Consider the following 18,211-nt stretch of genomic DNA (forward strand, 5'->3'; position numbering starts at 1 on the left):
ATTCCTAGATATTCCAAGAACAAAAATATGACCCATAATTAGAAAAAATCTTGTTACTAGAAACAGGCACAGAAATGACAGTCATGATTGAAATAAGTAGATGAAAACTAATAATATCTACTTTAAACATGTCCAAGCATATGAAGACTATGAACATAATGAAAATATAATTTAGAGAATCCATTGAAATATACAACAAGAAATGCCATATTTGGATTGAAATTTTCTAGAAGGGATTAAAAGAAATAGATATTGTGGAAGAATGGGTAGTGAACTTGAAGATACAAATTAAAAACTTTCAAAAATGAGATACAGAGGAAAAAAAACTGAAAATAAATCCTCAGGGACATGGCAATCTCTGCAATAATGCTACCTTACTTAATTTAGCTGTAATTGTAGTTCCCAAGACAAAAGAAAATGAGAATATACTATTTTGAGAATTTTTAAAATTTTTTCAAATTTGATAAATAAATATATCTTTTTTAATTTGATAAGCAACAGTCTGTATTTTAAACCAAAATCATGAGATTTTAAAAAATCTGAACTTACATTTTGTGTTTCAGGCTTATATCTTTCATAATATCTTGACCATGTTGTTGAATTTTTATCAGTTTCACAGAAATATATATATATATATATTCCTCCACTGATAAAAGTTCTACTAACCAAGCAGGAAAAAAAAAGACAAACATAATAAGGTATATCATCATCACATTATGCAAATCAGTGACAAAAAGTCAATTTTAAAAGCAGCCAAATCTTATATGTAACATAAAGTCAGAATACCAACATATTTCTCAACAGAGACTATGCAAACCAGAATTAATTGGAGAAACACCTTCAAAGTAATGTTAAAAAAACAAACTGCTAATGTAGAATTCTATACTTGGGGAATTTTGTTTTCCTTAATAGTGTAGTGAAGTCAGATGTGGTGGCACACACCTGTAATCCAGTACCAGGGAGGCTGAGGCAGGAAGTTTGCAAGTTTGTGGCCTGTCCTGAGCTACAAAATGAGCCCAAGGAGAGCTCCAACTGCACAATGAAACCTGTCTCAAAAGATAATTAATTAATTAATTAAAATAAAGGGTTTAAGACAAATTTTACAGCTAGAGGTGAGCAGACTTGTTTTAAAAGAAATGTAAAAAGATCTTCAGACTGAAAGTGACCAGATAGAAACTTAAAAAATTCAAACATAGAAAGCTTTGGAAATGGTAACTTTATGGGAACTTAAATGTGTAAATGGAGAGTTTTGGAAATGCTAACTTTATTATAAATATAAAATATTGTCCAATTTAAATTCAAAGATGATTACTTAAAGTAAAAATAACAGAAATTCTATCTTTTCTCTAAAATCAAACTCACTATTGATGAGTGGAATCTGGTCTAGGTTGACTAAAGGGCAAGTTAAACAAATAAATACATTTTTAATCTGACTGTTAATCACTAACAAAAATAAGAGGTATCATAAAAAATGTGATAAATGTTTAGATTTAAAAATTTTATTAGAGTAAAAGACATTGGACTGCCTCAAAATACTACCACTTGCTTCAAACACTTACACCACTGTTCGTGTCTCTTTCTGAAGCAGACTTTTGCAAGTACACTTTTTTGTGTTTCTGGTTGTGCTGTTGCAGCTATCTCAATGTATAGTTCCTCAGTTGTTATTGGAACTGATCTCTGATGAAAGAAGACTCATAATACACAGGAAGAGGACCAATGGTCTTCCTTTTATTAAAAGAATATTTTGTTACATGTGCTTAGAGAGAATAAAGACATTCTTAAAGAAGTTCAAAAGGTGTTTTGAGACAAGTACATATTATACTTGAGCTGACAGCACTGGAGACTGGGCTGATAGGCTCAGACTGGCAGACTTGGAAACAGCACAGAACATGCACCCACATCTTGCAGCTGCAAGGCTGTGGCCTCCCGCCAAGTCATGCTCTGCTCTGTCTGCAGGGTTGTTAGCTGACACCTTAGGGCAGGCCACATCTACAGTTTAGATGCAAAGTGCTTCATGCACATATTTCAATGCTGACTTCCACATCACTATCCTGAATTGATTCAAATCATTTACCTTTTATAGTCATTTTAACTTTGGAGATAAGCCAGAAGTAATACAATCTCAAATCCTATGAAGAGGTAGATGAAGATAAACCATAATATTTTTATTTGGCAAAATTACCATAAATGTTTAACTCCTTGTGATCAAAAGATACAATGAATATTTAATTTAAAAGCTTTATTGTAGTAAAAATTATGTTACTGTAAATCTCCCTCAAAACATTGCAAACATCATTCCTTGCTTAGAATACAGTAATTTCATCATTCTGGGCAATATATCTTTTGCTATAATGTTATTTTGTTTTTAAATTTTAAAATGCTTCATATTTTTGAAGCATTTCACATCCTCCAGAATTTCAAAATTTACTTAAAGTTTACCCCAAGTGAGAAACATAGCTGTAAACTGATATTCTTTTATTCTTGATGTATAAAAATAATTTCTATTTTAAATCAATATTATAAAGCATCAAAAATTAATGAAAAATGAATACTAATCTTTTAAATAAAGACAATTTTTTTGTGATCCTAAATTATTCAATTTAAACAGCCTGTAGTTCCCAAGTCATTGTGTCCCTCCTGGGTGGCTCCATGGATATGACCATGTATGCAAAATAATTGGGAAACTTGGGCATTATAATTAGCCATATTTACTGGGTGGAGAGCTTTTTACCACTTTTTTCCCTTGTTGCAAAATATGGAAAGGTATTCAGATGAGTGGATCTAAGGATACAAGTTTTTACTTTTGTCTCAGGTTCCAGTATGGCTTGTCATAGATTGCCAGAGGGCTTTTTTCTTTTTTAATTTTTCTCTTCTCTCAGAACTGTCTCTCTTTTGTGTTTGCCTCACAAAGTATCTTATCCTGTGTTCACAAAACTTTTCCCATAGTATTGTGCTGTTACTTGTTAATACATGCTTATTAGATTGGCCGGGGCACAGGTAAGTTTTCTCTGTATTCATTTATCCATTGTATGTCTCTTATTCTGACATTGCATTTTATCTTGGATAATAAAACAAATGGATTTTGTCTCTTTTTCTTAACATTAATCTATCGTACTCCTTCATATTTTAGGCTTTCATTATGCATGTCAGGCTGTCAGAATGCCGACATTACTGAAAATGAAAATTCTCTTTATGGATTGATGTGCTGGGTGAAGAGACTAGTTCATTTCTATTGTTTTTCTTTTTTGAAAAATAAACTGTGTGTACTATGAAATGAATTCTCTTGTATTTTATTTCTCACCTACAGAAAATGTCTTTAGTAAAGCACAACATAAAGATTTCACAAATTGATGGGTGTCGTACTACATACCTGGCTAAAAGTTCATGTTTTCTCAAGGATTTCCCACCACCAAACCACCCTCCATTTTCTAATGACAGCTTGCCTTAAAACAATATAGCAAACCACTGTGTATTTCTTTACGTAGATACCCTATGCCTATGCATAGAATTTGCTTAATCAGTTTTTTCTCTGCTTGCCGATGGTCAAAAATTGTGATGGACTACATAGACTCTTTCTCAATCCCTTTTTTTTTTCCACACAAGTGTTTAAACTGTATAACTCAAAGGATGCATTTCCCATTATGTGCCAGGTAATTTTAACTGGCAATTTGATTGGCTTAAGAGACGCTTGACAAGGTGAGTGGGCCATAGGAGTATTTACCCTTTCTCACTTTGCTTTGCTAAATGCGCTGTTAGGAAGTGGGATCCAGTTGAAATAGAGCCATAGGGTAGCCATGCCTTTGGAAGGTATATGCTTGTGCTCTTCCCCTATGTTCTATTTCTTGGCTGCCATAAATTAAACAGCCTTCCTGTGCCACCACTTTCTGCCATATTTCTGACTTGAAGCCAGCAGGTCCTAGACTAAAACCTCTACAACTATGAGCCACATAAAACTTTTCTTCCTCTCAATTGTGGATGTTGGGTAATTTGTCCCATCAATGGGAAAGTTGACTAGTACATTTTGCTTCCTCATAGTCTTCCAAAACTGTAAGCTGAAGACTCAAATATACACTAATTCAAAAGTACACCACTGATATTGTCATGGAGTATTCTGAATTCCATTTATGTTAAACCAATTTGAATATAAGGGTCTCATCACCACTTCTTTGTAAATGTTCCTCATCTAGTAGAATAGGTGGATACATACATTACTGAATGAGAAACATTATTGTAATTCACAAGAAAGTTACAATTAACCTTGAATGAATGGTCTGTGAAATGTTTCCACAGTGAAAACATCACAAAAATCATGAGATGTAGTCATAAGTTCATACCTGTAGGAATGAATCATAGGTATCCTCCTTCTGTACTAGAATGTAAAATGCAGGTTAGTTGTGATTTATGATAATTTATTTAAAGCTATCATGCTTCAGATTCCTATAATATATACTTACATACACTTGTACTCTGTGTAACTTTCACAACAGTCTTGTAAGATAAAATATATTGTACTTGTTTTAACTGAAGAGATTTATGGGGATTCCTGTAAGAATGGAAGATTCAAGAGTTCTGACTTTTAACTCAAAAGCATTATGAGGATTGCTGTAAGAATTGAGGACTCAAAGTGTTGACAGTATTTGGACAATAGCTTTTACTCAAAAATCAAATATAGTAATTCCAACTGTATAGCTTAAACAGGAAAAAAATTTATCAGTTTTAACTGAAAGTATAGGATATAGTTCAAGCAAAGACTTAGCCTATCTTATGGGGGACTGGTATGCTCTGAGTTGCATTCTCCTGTTGTCATGAGCATTCATAGGCCAGCCATAAAGTCTCTGAAGTGCCCATAAAATAGAACAAAAATATCTGATTCATTGTCTCTCAGCTAATATACCGAACACTAATTCTTGGTGCTAAAGTCCCTTGAAGTATGGTGGAAGTTTTCATATGGGTCACTTTCATAGTTTCTGCTGAGCTGGGAAAATGTAATAGCTACAACTCAAAAATGGCCTGTGGGCACCATGTTCTTGGATAAATTTTAGTGTATCATATTGCTTTCATTCTATTCTTGGGAAACAAAACACAGTAGTGATTAAATTAGTTACTGGGTGTACTTCAAATATAAGGAAATCTCTGGGACTGTTTTCCTCCATCATAATAACATTTGGCGTCCCAAGACAGCAGAGGAGCTAATAGAATAGCTAAGAACAAGTTCTTGTTATTTATTATTCACTTAGCCATTCCCTTAGTTTTCAGAACCAGGGCCATTACCTTGGTAACAAAGCTCATTTTTATTTGTGCAAACTGCAGGGTGCAATGCTAACTAAGAATTTAAAATAGCAAACACCAAGTTAATGTGTGTGTGAGCATGTACATGTGTGTTAAGCATTTAAAATAGGTCTTTGGGGGCTATTTCAATAGCACTTAATTCTTCAATGTCACACCATAATAGATGTGCAAGCATGCACTAAATTTGAAGTATCTCCGACTTGTTTGTTCATTAAATTTCTTTTACTATAGCATAAGGTCTACATATGATGTTATTCTTTTAGATGTTAGTTTTTTACAGTTTTGAAGGTGAATACCTTAGGCTATATTCTGGTTGTCAGTATTGCTGATACATGAAATTCATTTTGCTAAGGTATCCAGAATTAATTGGATCCAGTGAATAGAACAGGATGCCTAAACTCACAAAAGATTTACATAGACAAAAGAATGTTTATTTATTTATATATGTAATTAAGATAAGTACAAAGAGTACAAGAAACTTATGCCAACTGGTCAATTCAGTTTCATTTCTGCAGGAAGTTCTATAAGGGAAGCCAACTACAAGAAGATACTCAGAACCAATTGAGACAGAGAATGGGAAGTTAATTGAATTTAATGGCTATGATGTCAGTTGCATGCATTTTTGCCATAGGAATCTATTTGGTACAGGAAACAGACTTTTGATCATTTGTGCCAATATATCCACTTTACTAAGAAGAAAAACATTTCATATGATTTATTAATTATACTGAGGATTGAATTTAGGACCTTTGCACTGAGATAAATCTCCAGCCCTTTTTTTTATTATTATTTTTTTACTAGTATCAGGGATCAAACTCATGACTGTGCGCTTGCAAGGCAGGAACTTATACTGCGGAGCTAAATCCCCAGCCCCCCTTTTTTATTTTTTTAATTTGAGACATGGTCTCACTAAGTTACTAAGTTGCCAGGATGGGGTCTAAGTTGGTATCTACCTGCCTTGGACTCCTGGAATACTGGCATTACAGTTGTGAAGCACTATCAACTACTTTTATCATTTTAAGAGTCAGAATTATATATAGACTAGCAAAGAAGCTTTTAGAAGTAAGGAGAAAGTTTCAAGCTTAAACAGTAAACAAATATTTATTAAAATTCAGAAAAAAATAGTTTAGACCAGTATCCCCCTTAAGGAGGTAGAATGTAAGAGAAAAGTTACTACAAGGGTCAGTGGAAGTAGGCATCAGCTGGGATGAATCTCTGATCAAAGTTACATGGAGCATGTTCCACTCTTTCAGGTTAAAGAAAAAAGTCTTCTGCCTTGGGCAGTTATGTTATAGTAAGAAATGTCTCATGCAAATGAATTATATAATAACAGTAACATTTATAATTGATCTAATGAGGTTCCTTGCATGGAAAATTCTAGGGAGACATTTACGTTATATACCCAGAATTAAACCATTATGAGAACAGTAAATCTTGAGAACAAAAGAGCTGGATCCTGTGTATCAGGAGCTGAAGAAGAGATCCTTAGGATACTGTTGATCTGCAGATTCTCCAGTGAATTTAAATCTGAGTTCTTTGGTAGCCCATGCTATCATACTGAATAATGAGCAAGAGATTCAAATTGTCCTCACTAGTCCTATCATTGGCTCCTACATCATAAGAAAAAGGTCTATAAAACCAATGCTAGCAAGGTGAATGCTCACATTGATGTTCATAGCCACTTTGACAATCTCTTTCCTGGAATATCTGCTTCTTGCTTGAACAGCTGGATATTGGAAGTAGACCATCAGTCAAAAAATTATACTGATGGAAACAAGGAATGTCTAGGCATAGCTTTAGAAAAAGAGATAAGATCTGAAATGCAACTTATAAACCTACATTTGATTTACAATTTTGTTCAGAGATTTTTCTGGTGCTATGATTTTTAATCTTGTCAGATCCAGTTCTTCTTTTTTCTATAAGAATGTATGATTGTTGTTATGTCTTCTTTAATTGATATGGAATTGTGGATAGTGTTACACAGTTATGCAATTGATACCATGTAATGCCCTAACTATAATTTTTTAACTACAATGTAAACAAGACTGCAGACTGAATAGAAATAGATTATATGTTTTTTCAGGATGCAAGTGTTTAAACATGATTATCCTGGGAAAGCAAATTAATTGGTCAGTTGTTTGCACCTATGTACATGTATCCCCACCACAGATTCACTACATAAAGGTACATTATACATCAGTTCGTTTTTATGAAGAGCATGGTTTTACAGAATGGCAATCAGCTTGTGGTACAACCTGAAGAAAGTACAAATTTTTCTCTATTTATACATTGTTGCCTTCCTAGAATAACTGAATAGTTTATTAAGCCCATGTAATAAGTACATTATGTTTATGTATAAAACAGTTATTAGTTTTAGAAATTGTGAAGATATATCTTGTCTCAAAGAACCTCCTATAGCATATCTAAAGCACTGCATAATGAATGGCAATTATTTAGCTCAGCAAGACTGTTTGTACATTACAGCATCCCTGATTGTTGCCTATTAAATTTCAGGAATGGCTCCAATCATGATAAACCGGCACTCTCATATGGATCACTAAGAGCAAGTTTCCTAGTGTTAGTAAATGCATTATTTTGAAATAAGTTATGTTTCAAAATATTCAAAAAATTGAAGTGTCATTCGCCTCATGAAACTCATAAATCTGTGATTTTAATAAATAAATAAATATCTACATATGACCAAAGCTATAGTAAAGAGTAAGCGTAAGAAGTCAATTTAAAAACACCAAAACCAGTTATGAATCATAAGTTGTTTATTTTTAATTTTTGGAAGGAAAAGGAAATGAAACTGTTATAAGCACTAAGACCTCTTTAGGGAAGATCCATAACAGACTTGAGAACTTGAAATGACAAGTACTCAAAATCTGGAGAGTGGACTTTTAAGTAATAATATAACATTTGCGGATAACACAGAGTTCTCATAAACATGTTCTAGCAAGTGGAGGACCAGGGCTTTGGCAATATAAGAATGATAGGGTAGGAAGGCATTGAGTGTTCTAGTGGGAGGTATACCAGTGGTCTTCAGCGATATATCATTGAACTGCTGTGAACTCTGGTTACTACAACCATGGGTTCCACTGTCTTTTTTTTTTTTTTTTTTTTTTTTTTTTAGATAGGTTTTTGCTATGTAACTGGTTTTGAACTCACTGTGTAGCCCAACTCACTTGGCCTTGAATTCATGGCAATTCTTCTGCATCAGGCTCCTGAGTGCTGGGATTTCAGGCACATTCCACCACGCCTGTCAAGATTGGTGCTGTTCTGATAGCACTGTGGTTAGTATCTCAGTTTTAGTTAGTATCTCAAATTAGTAAAATAAATTTACTAATGTATTGCACACAGAGATTAGCTTCTATAACCTAAAACAGGGCCCAGAAACACATTATGGTTCAGATGGAGATGCAATGGGAAGCCAGTGTAGAACCAGTGCATAGGTTCCTGGTCTGCTGAGATGTCTTTAAATCTGAGGAAGAGTAGAGGGGCTGTTGTCTGTTTCCTCACTGTAGGAGAGATTTTCACTAACATTTGAAGTTTCCTCTCTTACTTTACTTGTAGTGATTCTTTCCATTGTCCTTTCTCTTATTAGTCATTTAATGTTATGTTAACAAATCAGAAGTGTTGAGTCGATTTAGAAAAAGAAAAGAGGTAAATATTTTTGACCTTGGGGTAAACTGTTCCTTCTTCATCTCTGCATTGCAGGGCAGAGCTTTTCTTCCCACCCTCAGCCTCTATTTGTCAGTCACTGTATCCTGCACTGTTTGTTAGGTTTTTCTTACCCTCCTCCCACAGCCAGATTCCTGCCAACCATCCACCATATACAATATTGCAGCTACAAGCTGTTCTCAGAAAATTCACTCAAAATAGCTGAGGAGCAGCTGCTCCTGTGATATTTTCAAATGGAAGAAATTTGTATTTGGCGTCACGGGCTAAGGGTCTGTTGGTTTTGCATAGAAAGAGGCAAATGAAGCCCTTCATTCCAGCTGAAATTCTCTACTCCTCATTTTCAGTCTCCAATTTCTAGATAAGCATAAGAGGCTAAGGAAATGGAAAGACAATTCTGGAAAAAAGTGTACATCACTTGCTTGAGGACTGTTCATTTGTTCTTTATATTTTTGTAACTGATATTTACAAGTAGATTAACAAGAGCTAATTTGTGGCTATAAATTGGCAGGGGGAGAAGACCAGTTGAATTCAATTAGTGTTTTTTCACTCATTTGTCACTAACCTAACACTGGTGGGAACACTTTAATAATGTGGGGGAAACATATTATTAACATGTGCCATGCTTCTTCTTTTCTTGAAATTTAAAGGCTTTGAGAAATTTTGGGAGTGGAGCTAAGTATCCTTAAACTTTTTTAGTCTACTATTAAAAGTCTCTTCTCTCCCCTTCCCCATGCACCTCCCCAGGAAACATTTGAAAGTATAGTGTGGCTGTCAGGATTGGAACAGAACAATTAGATGTCGAGGATGCAATTAGTCTAAGATTAGAGCATTAAGGATTCAAAATCATGACATCTAAGACCAGGCAGCTATGAACTAGTAATTAAGAAACTACTTTCTACTTATTATTTCCTGGAAAAATGTATTAGTATATTTCCTGTGAGATAATGTTTATTCACTGTACAATTAAGTTTCAATTGTGCACTTGAAGCCATATCTTGATTCTGAAAATGCCAAAATGTCTTTTAAAATATTCCTGTATCAGCAATAAGGGGTTTGTACTAGCAATGTTGCCCACTGCCTCTAAAGTAAATTTTACCTGCAGATCAAGCAGAGCTACAAATAGTCACCCTTCTTGTGTGGGTCACATCAAGCATTATAACTCATTAGAGATTTCACGTGGACATGATGTAATACCAGGGGAGTTCCATTATGATTTACTGTTAATTAACACCTGCTGCCTATATTTCAAAGTGTTATTGCTCTGTCACACCACAAGCTGCTATACAAACCGTAAATACTATCAATATTTCTGCATTTATCTAAACTCCAACTGATTAAAATGTGATTTGTCCCATAATGCCTTCTTATTTTAATATTATGGCTCAAATTGCTGACCTAACATTACTTCTATATTAAATCGTCATGCAGTCAGTTATACTGAATAGCTACAGGACTTAAGAGCACAGAAGAGAACCTATATTTGAAGGAAAATATCATTCCCATAATTTAAAGAGAGAAAAGAAATACTAAGATGAAGACTGTGGGGACTATTCTGTGGTAATGAATACAAACTGTAAAGGTTGTGAGTTTTCAGGAACAGATAATAATTTAGGCTGACTTTTATATGATTAGACGATAGTCTCAATTTTATAGATAAAAATCTCCTTTTTAAATACTTTCCTGCATTGTTTGTTTTCCCCTTTCTTTCTGCCTTCCTTCCTGATTAACATATATTGTTTTAGGACATATAACTGGATTTTCTTTATTCCTAGTCAAATGTGTCAGGTGAAAAAAAAACACAAAATAAGCTCCCACTCCTCCACTAGACTAAATAATATGAAAAAAATTAATATATATTCAATATCTCACTTTCACTATGAAGGTACAAGTCACATAATAGAGTTTCATCATATATTATAATTAAGAATATTAGAGATAATGTAGTTTAATATTCTAACAGTAAAGCAGTAAAGCTTACCAAGATGAGTTAGTAGTAAAATTCATACCAAAAGTTACAGACCTGAAAATCACCTAAAACTCTCTTAGAATTTAGCTAGCAAATATTTTTCCTTTACACTTGCTTCTAAACTTTGTTAGTTTGAAAAACAATTGCTATTACAAGATAGGCAAATTTATAAATGTATACAAATTTTTAACCATTTAGTTTAAGCATTTTAAGCAAAAACTAATTTTTAAAAATACATGCTAAAATCATAACAGAATTAGAGACATGGGGAGCAAATAAGTTGGAGCACTAATTACAAAGCTTTTGAGTTGCAAAATTAATGTTGCTAACTTTTGGGGTCCTTCCTCTTACAGAACGTGTTGTAGTTTGAATGTGTCCAACTAAAATTTATATGGTGGAAGTTCGCTGCCTAATACTAAAATGAATTCTTTACTAAAGGACAAGAATGTCCCTTTTTTGAGCTTTCTTTCTCTAATCTTCTAGAATTCCACCATGGAACAGCAGCAAGAAGATTCTCACCAGTTGCCAGCTCCAAGGACTTGGATTTCTTGACTTACAGAACTATGAGAATAAATTTCATTCTTTATGCATTTTACTCAGTGTCAAGTATTCTGTTGAAAAATTAAATAGTAGACTAAGACAGAACAGAAGCATGTTCTCAGGACAAGAGCTCTTTTTCTTTGTCTGATGAAATCTTCTCCCTCAGTGAGAAAATCATTTGCATAAAACTCAGGGGTTTCTTTGCGTAAAAATGTCAAATGTTAAAAATGTACAAATGGCCAAATGTCTAAAAGATCTAGAGTAAAAAGGCAATGATGCTTTGACATTTCTTGAATGCTTGTTAAGTAATCAAGTTAGAATCTCAACCAGGCAGGCCATGTTAATAATGAGCAGAGAGAGGCTAAGGAATAATCATGCATGAGAGCAGTACCCACTGTGTCATCTATGAAACCCCGGGGAAGAAAAATGAGTACCAGAAAAGGACAGGTATTTGGTGGTACAGTCTTTCCAGACCCCTTACTTAGTTTTGTCAGATAAAACTCAATGCAGTGTGGAGATTTTATTCTCAATGTATCCTGGTGACTCTCAAGCTTATCAGCTAGGGTCAAATTGAAGCCCTGCAGTAGATTAAATCTTATAATAAGCTACCAAGACAGAGACTCGGTAGTATCTGATTGGGCAAAAAGAGTTCAAAGAAATCAATACATACCTCAGATACCCTGGAAATAGTCTTTAAAAAATATAGCAGTATGTATCTAGACAGGGATGGTTGCTTGTTAGGTGGGAAGTAGAAATTTTTTTGAAGATAATAAAACCAAATGGAGTCCATCAAAACAAAATGATGAACATGGTACATGACTTTAAAACAAAATACAAGGGAATCAATAGTGGCTACCATAATGACTCTTATTATCTTCAAAAGAATTGCTCATACCATCAGGCATAATAAAATCAAACAAAATAGTACAAAATAAAACTAATAAAAACAAAACAATGGAAACAGTACAGGACTTCAAAATAAGATAACAGTAAAATCACAATGGGTACCATAATGCATTTTATTATCTGCAAAGTAGTTGCTTATACCATCAGACATGGTACAATCAAACAAAACAAAATAGAATAAAGTCAGTCAAAACCAAACAGTGAGAGCAATGCAAGGTTTCAAAACAAGCTAATAGAAATCATAAGTGGCTACCATAATGTACTTTGTTAACTTTGAAACAGATGTCCATGCCATCAAATATAATAAAATTAGACAAAATGAAACAGAATAAGACCAAACTAAACAGAACACTGAAAACAATATGGGTTTCAAGTCATGATAATAATAGATTAGCAATGGCCACTGCCTCTCCTTTTTGACACTTCCATCCCTTTCACATTAACAGGATGTGCTGTGTATTTTGGATCCCACTAAATTGTTTATTTATTTATTTATTTATTTATTTATTTATTTTTACTACGGAGAAACATCATATTCACCCATGTGACTCTGAACCATTTCACCCATGAGCATGAGCTTAAGTTGTACTGATTTACCTACAGGAGCCTCAAGGTTATCTTTCTATACAGCTGAGTAGTTTTCAATGTATAAACGTGCCATGATTTTCTTGTCCATTCTGCAGCTAGTGTGCAAGCTATCCCCACTTCATTCTGGTTCCCTGTCACATCCAGCATTGTTCTCTCTCCTTATACTTTGTCTATAAATACTGTTAAATGTGTTTCTTGTATAAAGCATGTTGATGGGCCCGGTCTCCTGATCCACTCTACCTGTGTGTCCTTTTATTGGTGAACTGAAGCCATCTATATTAGTAATTATGGCCAATATGCTTTGCCTCATCTCTGCTATGCTATTTTCCTACCATTGGTTGCCTACTTTCCCCCTTTATTGCATTGTCTGCCTCACGCAGTGAACTCCCTCTGTCATTGTATTCCTGGGGCCATGGTCCTTTTTTTAAAAATCTCTTTCTAGAATGTTCTTCAGTAATTTTTGTATGGTTGGTTTGCTGGTCATGAATTCCTTCACTTCTTTGTCATGGAAGTATCTTGTTTCTCCAATAATTTTGAAAGATAGCTTTTCAGAATATATCAGATCAGTCTGGGTTGGAAGTTGTTTGCTTTTAGGGCTTGAAATACTTTACTCCTAGCTCTTTTTGATTTGATGGATTGTGTTGAGGGGTCTGTCATGATTCTGATGGGTTTTCCATTATAGGAGGTCTTTTTCTTTTCTCTGACAGCTTTTACTATTCTGTTCTTGTGCTGAATTTTTGGACTCTTAGTTACTATATGTCTGAGAGTAGATTTATTTTGGTTATGGCTAGTTGAAGTTCTATATGCCTCACTTATCTGAATATCATTTCCTTTTCCTATGCTTGGGAAGGTTTGTGAAATTATTTCTGTAAATAGACTTTTAATGTCCTTTATGTTGACACCTGTTTCACTTACATTTATTATTCTTAAGTTATGATTTTTTGGCTGTCTTGCAGCCATTGAATTGTTATTTCCTGATTACTTATTATTTTTAGGAAATTTTTCCTTTTGTGTTCCCAAGCTGCAAACCTGTCTTCAAGGTTTGAAAGTCTATCTTTAGTTGCTTTCAAATGGTTTTGTCAGCTTTCAATTGAGTTTTTAATTTCCCGGATAACTCTTTGAATCTGTTTCATGTATTCTAAGTATTTCTTATATTTATTCAAAGTTTCCCTCATTTTCCTGTGCTCCTCTATTCTTCCATCTATGTCTTCTTTAGAGGTGTTCAGCAATTCTTTTATAGTTTTTTCATTTCTTCTTTTACCTGAGATAGTATTTCTGTTCTAATTTCTTTTGTAACCTCATGAAGTTGTTTGTTTTCTTTAGTAGCCATTACTTCAGAAACTTCAGATGTGCGACGCCTGATCTCCTCTCTGTTTACATCTCCTGGACCAACTCTGCTTAGGTTGGAGGTCAGAGACTGCCTTTTGCTTCTTCATCTTGGCATTTCCTGGTTTCTTACAGAAACCTGGTTAGTGGGGTCCCAGTCACTTCTTGTATTAGCTACAATTTCTCTGAAGTGAGACTAGTTCTTCCAGCCAATGCTGGCTATGAGTATCTGATGGTGACTATTGGGTATGATAGTGCAGGACTGTTAGCTGCTAGTCCCAGCCTGCTTTGGCTCACCTGTGGCCTGTATTGTGCACGTAGGGGCAGAGCTGGCCACTTCCTCCTACCTGGTTACCTGTGGGGATCTATGATGATGTTTGCCAGAGTACATGCTGCAGTGGGGCCAGCCACCACTTCCCTATCAAGCTGGTTAACAGCACAGAGACTCCGCTATAGCAATTGAAGTATTCGTGGGGGTGGGGCTGGCCACTGTTGGAATGTGTACAGGGGCGGGGCTCAGTCCAAGCAATTTCCATCAGTCTGCTCCCAGCTAAATGTTGCTGGAGGGAACTGGCAGCAGTTCTGGATCTAAGGCTTATCCTGCCTAACACCAAAATGGCTCTCAGCCAATTATTGTCTCCTGTAGGAGCCCTGAGCCCTCTGCAGTCACTGCCAGCCAGTGCAGTCCTCTGCATCTCCGGCTCCCCTCCACTACTGCATCTCCCGGCAGAGGCCTTTGGGCTTGCAGCCACTACCGTCACTGTGACAGTGCATCCCCAGGTTCCAACAGCTCCTCTCACATGGCGGTCCAGCTTTGGGTGAAGGTGCTGCCAGTTACTGCCTTGTTCTATAAGTTTTTCTTTTTCACTCTCTCTGTTGTATTCAGTTTTCATTTAGATTCTTCTTGAGTCCAGGGGACACACTTCCTTCTTGTCTTCCCCATGATGCTGTATTTCCGCATCTGTACTGTTGCTCTCACAGAGGCTGTTTACTCTGCTGCTTGCTGTTCTGCCATCTTCCTGGAAGTACTGGGAAGTAGAATTTGGACCAGAGGAACCAAGCAGGAGATCTTAGGAGTCCATATTGATCTTAGCTTTTAGCCCACTCTAGGCACTTTTACCCTTGATACAACTTGTAAAATTAGTTTTCATTTTTGATGTTAATTTTTCTTATCAATTTTCTTCAAATGCATTTTCTTAATGTTAGATATAATTCTTTATACTTTGTTTTTAGATACTTATGATATTTTAGAGAATATAGAGTTTGTTTCCTAGAAAAAAAATAAAGCACTGTGACTGTACAGTATATTTTTATGACTCTCTGTAACTGTTACAACAGAGAACCAGTTTTATTTTTATGCTACCTTCCACAATGTCCTTTGGTGGCGACTAACTTTGGTAACTTCCCAAAATGAAATGAAGTAGGCACCAGGCAACATGCCTTAGAGGTTAGGCTTCTTAGAGGTAAAACATGTCACATTCATTGTCTACTTCATTCTCATGCAAGCAAACCATTATAATATTTAAATACAAAAAATGTTTAAAGAAATTTATTTTGTTTACTTTACAAAGGCTGAATGAAGGGCTCAGCTGATTTCACAACAAATTAATATTTATTTACTAGAAAAATATTTATTATTTTTCATGCCATTTTTCAGCCCTTCTATTATAATGTATTTTTATGTTACAATTATTTTTACTTGCTTTATTAATTAAACTTCTGTTTCCAAATTTAATTTAAGATGATTCAGATAAAACAAATTATTTTCATTTTACATGAAAGATTTTCCGGTAAGCTCAAGGGATGGCATTATCGAAGAACAAAAAAAGGTGAAGGAAATGGTAAGGAAGTCTTGACTAGATCTTAATGAAAATGCCATTTTGTTCAGAAGTTGGCATCAACTTCCTGGGTAGCTGAAACATTTCCTCACTGTCATGACTGATGATTTCCCTGTGTTTCTTTCACTTAGAATAATAGAAGGTCATTGGGCTCAGTTCCAGCTTTAAGCATAGCCTGCAAAGAATTCTTCTCATAGCATTTTGATTTTTTCCTAACAAATTATATAAGAGCTGTCATATAAGTAAAAGTCCCCTATTAAGAACTGATTGGACTAATTGAATGAGAATGTTTGATGGATTGATGACATTCTTCATAATGAAGGCTACAAATTTAGAGAAACATTCAATATTTATATCTTATTCATAATATTTTCTTCATATTTATTTACAATATTTAAACTAGAGGGACTACTAGGTGATGGGTGAGGGAGTTATATTACCATTGCACTGTATACCCTAGGAAACTGTTTTCATGGAAAAGCAAATTGAACTTTTGGGAATTGACCGGTGCAGCCCCCCAATGAGACAGAGGACGCTCTTGTGGGTAACAGGTAACTGCCACTTTATTGACGGGGGCTTATATATTCGGCCGTGACCAATCACAGGCTGCCACGAGGAGGCAGGGTTGGGATGGAATGCGGGCTCTGGCCAATATACCCAGCTGTGGTCAATCAGGGGTTGCCACAGAGTCAGCACGGGGCAAATACGGAGTGAGCACGAGGTGCGCACGGGGTGGCTAATTTGGAGAGGGACGTAGCGCATTGCGGAAGCTGACGTGGTTCTTAGTCCCGGGCGGGGTGTGTTGAGCGCCTGCGTCCAACATCTCCCCCTTTCTTTATAACTGACTCAGGGTCTCCAGAGGTCGGTGCCCCTCGTGAGGTGTCATGCTGCAGTCAGGACAGTGCTTCACTACTCATTGGTGCTCTTTTGGAGGGGGCGGGAGTATTGTTTTATGAGCCCAACCTGCATGCTCATCGACTTGGAGACCGGGGTGTCTCCTGGCCAAGGATGACACCACCTGCGATGCTTTGCTCCACACCTGCGTCACAGCATGGCGAGCCATGCTGCCGGGCTTTGACCGGATTCCATGGCCAGCAATGCTTGTTTGATAACTACTTTGTCCCTATTTCTTTGTCTGCGAATCCGACAGAGCAGAAGTAGATTGCTGAATGCGGCAAGTGTAGCCATGGCAGCCAGAGCCCCTATTCCTGCCTATTTCTTTTATTGCGCACGAGCTGGATCACAGGAAACTCATCTGGGTCCGCCATAACTGGAACTGGTATGAACTGGGGTACCTGCATAACGACAGCTGAAAGTGTACTGTTATTCCATCATTGTGACACATAACAGGTTGCGGTGGAGCAATTTAGAAAATTCATATTTGTGGTGGCTTCAAACAACAGAAAAAGGATTCCCTGATAGGGCCCGAGATCTCTAACACTTGCAGGGCATTGACGACATAATTGAGGTTGATCAGGTGTAAATAGTTACCAATTCTGTTAATTGAGTTCGCCTGACTTTGGGTGTCTAACTTCCTCCTTTCCGGCGGCCGCTGCGTCCACCATTTTGTGTGCTTCTTCTTCCTCTTCACTATCTGACGAGTCCTCACTCTCTGGGTCAGGGACAGCCGCCTCACCTGCGACACTGGGCTCACGAGATTGCTCGCGGGAAGATTCTGCCTGATGGTGACCAAGCGCCTGGTGCCAGCCCTTATATGGTCACGATAAGAGGCGTCTGCGAGGCAGCTCCTCACTACTGCCCAAAGGGGTCTGACTCCTGGCTCCAGGAGGCCATTTTCTGCTGCAAAGTCAAGATCTCTCCCTAATTTATCCAAGCTGGGGATGGTAACGGACCCCGTGGGACCAAACCAAGGTGCTACCTTGTCGACCTGATCGAGGAAGTTTTGAATTTGTTTTCGTTTCATTGTTAATCCCTTTTCTCTCAGTAAGTCGCTTAAAGCGACTAACAGTGGCTGAGTAGCGGTGTTACCCATGTTAAGGGGAATTTCAAGAGTTTCTTTTTATTTCTTTTTGTTTTCCTTTTTTTTTTTTTTTTTGGGGGGGGGACAACTTAATCC

The sequence above is a fragment of the Cavia porcellus genome, unplaced genomic scaffold (genome assembly GCF_034190915.1).
Source record: "Cavia porcellus strain 051 isolate PalLab524CR breed Dunkin Hartley unplaced genomic scaffold, mCavPor4.1 scaffold_20, whole genome shotgun sequence".
NCBI lineage: Eukaryota > Metazoa > Chordata > Mammalia > Rodentia > Caviidae > Cavia > Cavia porcellus.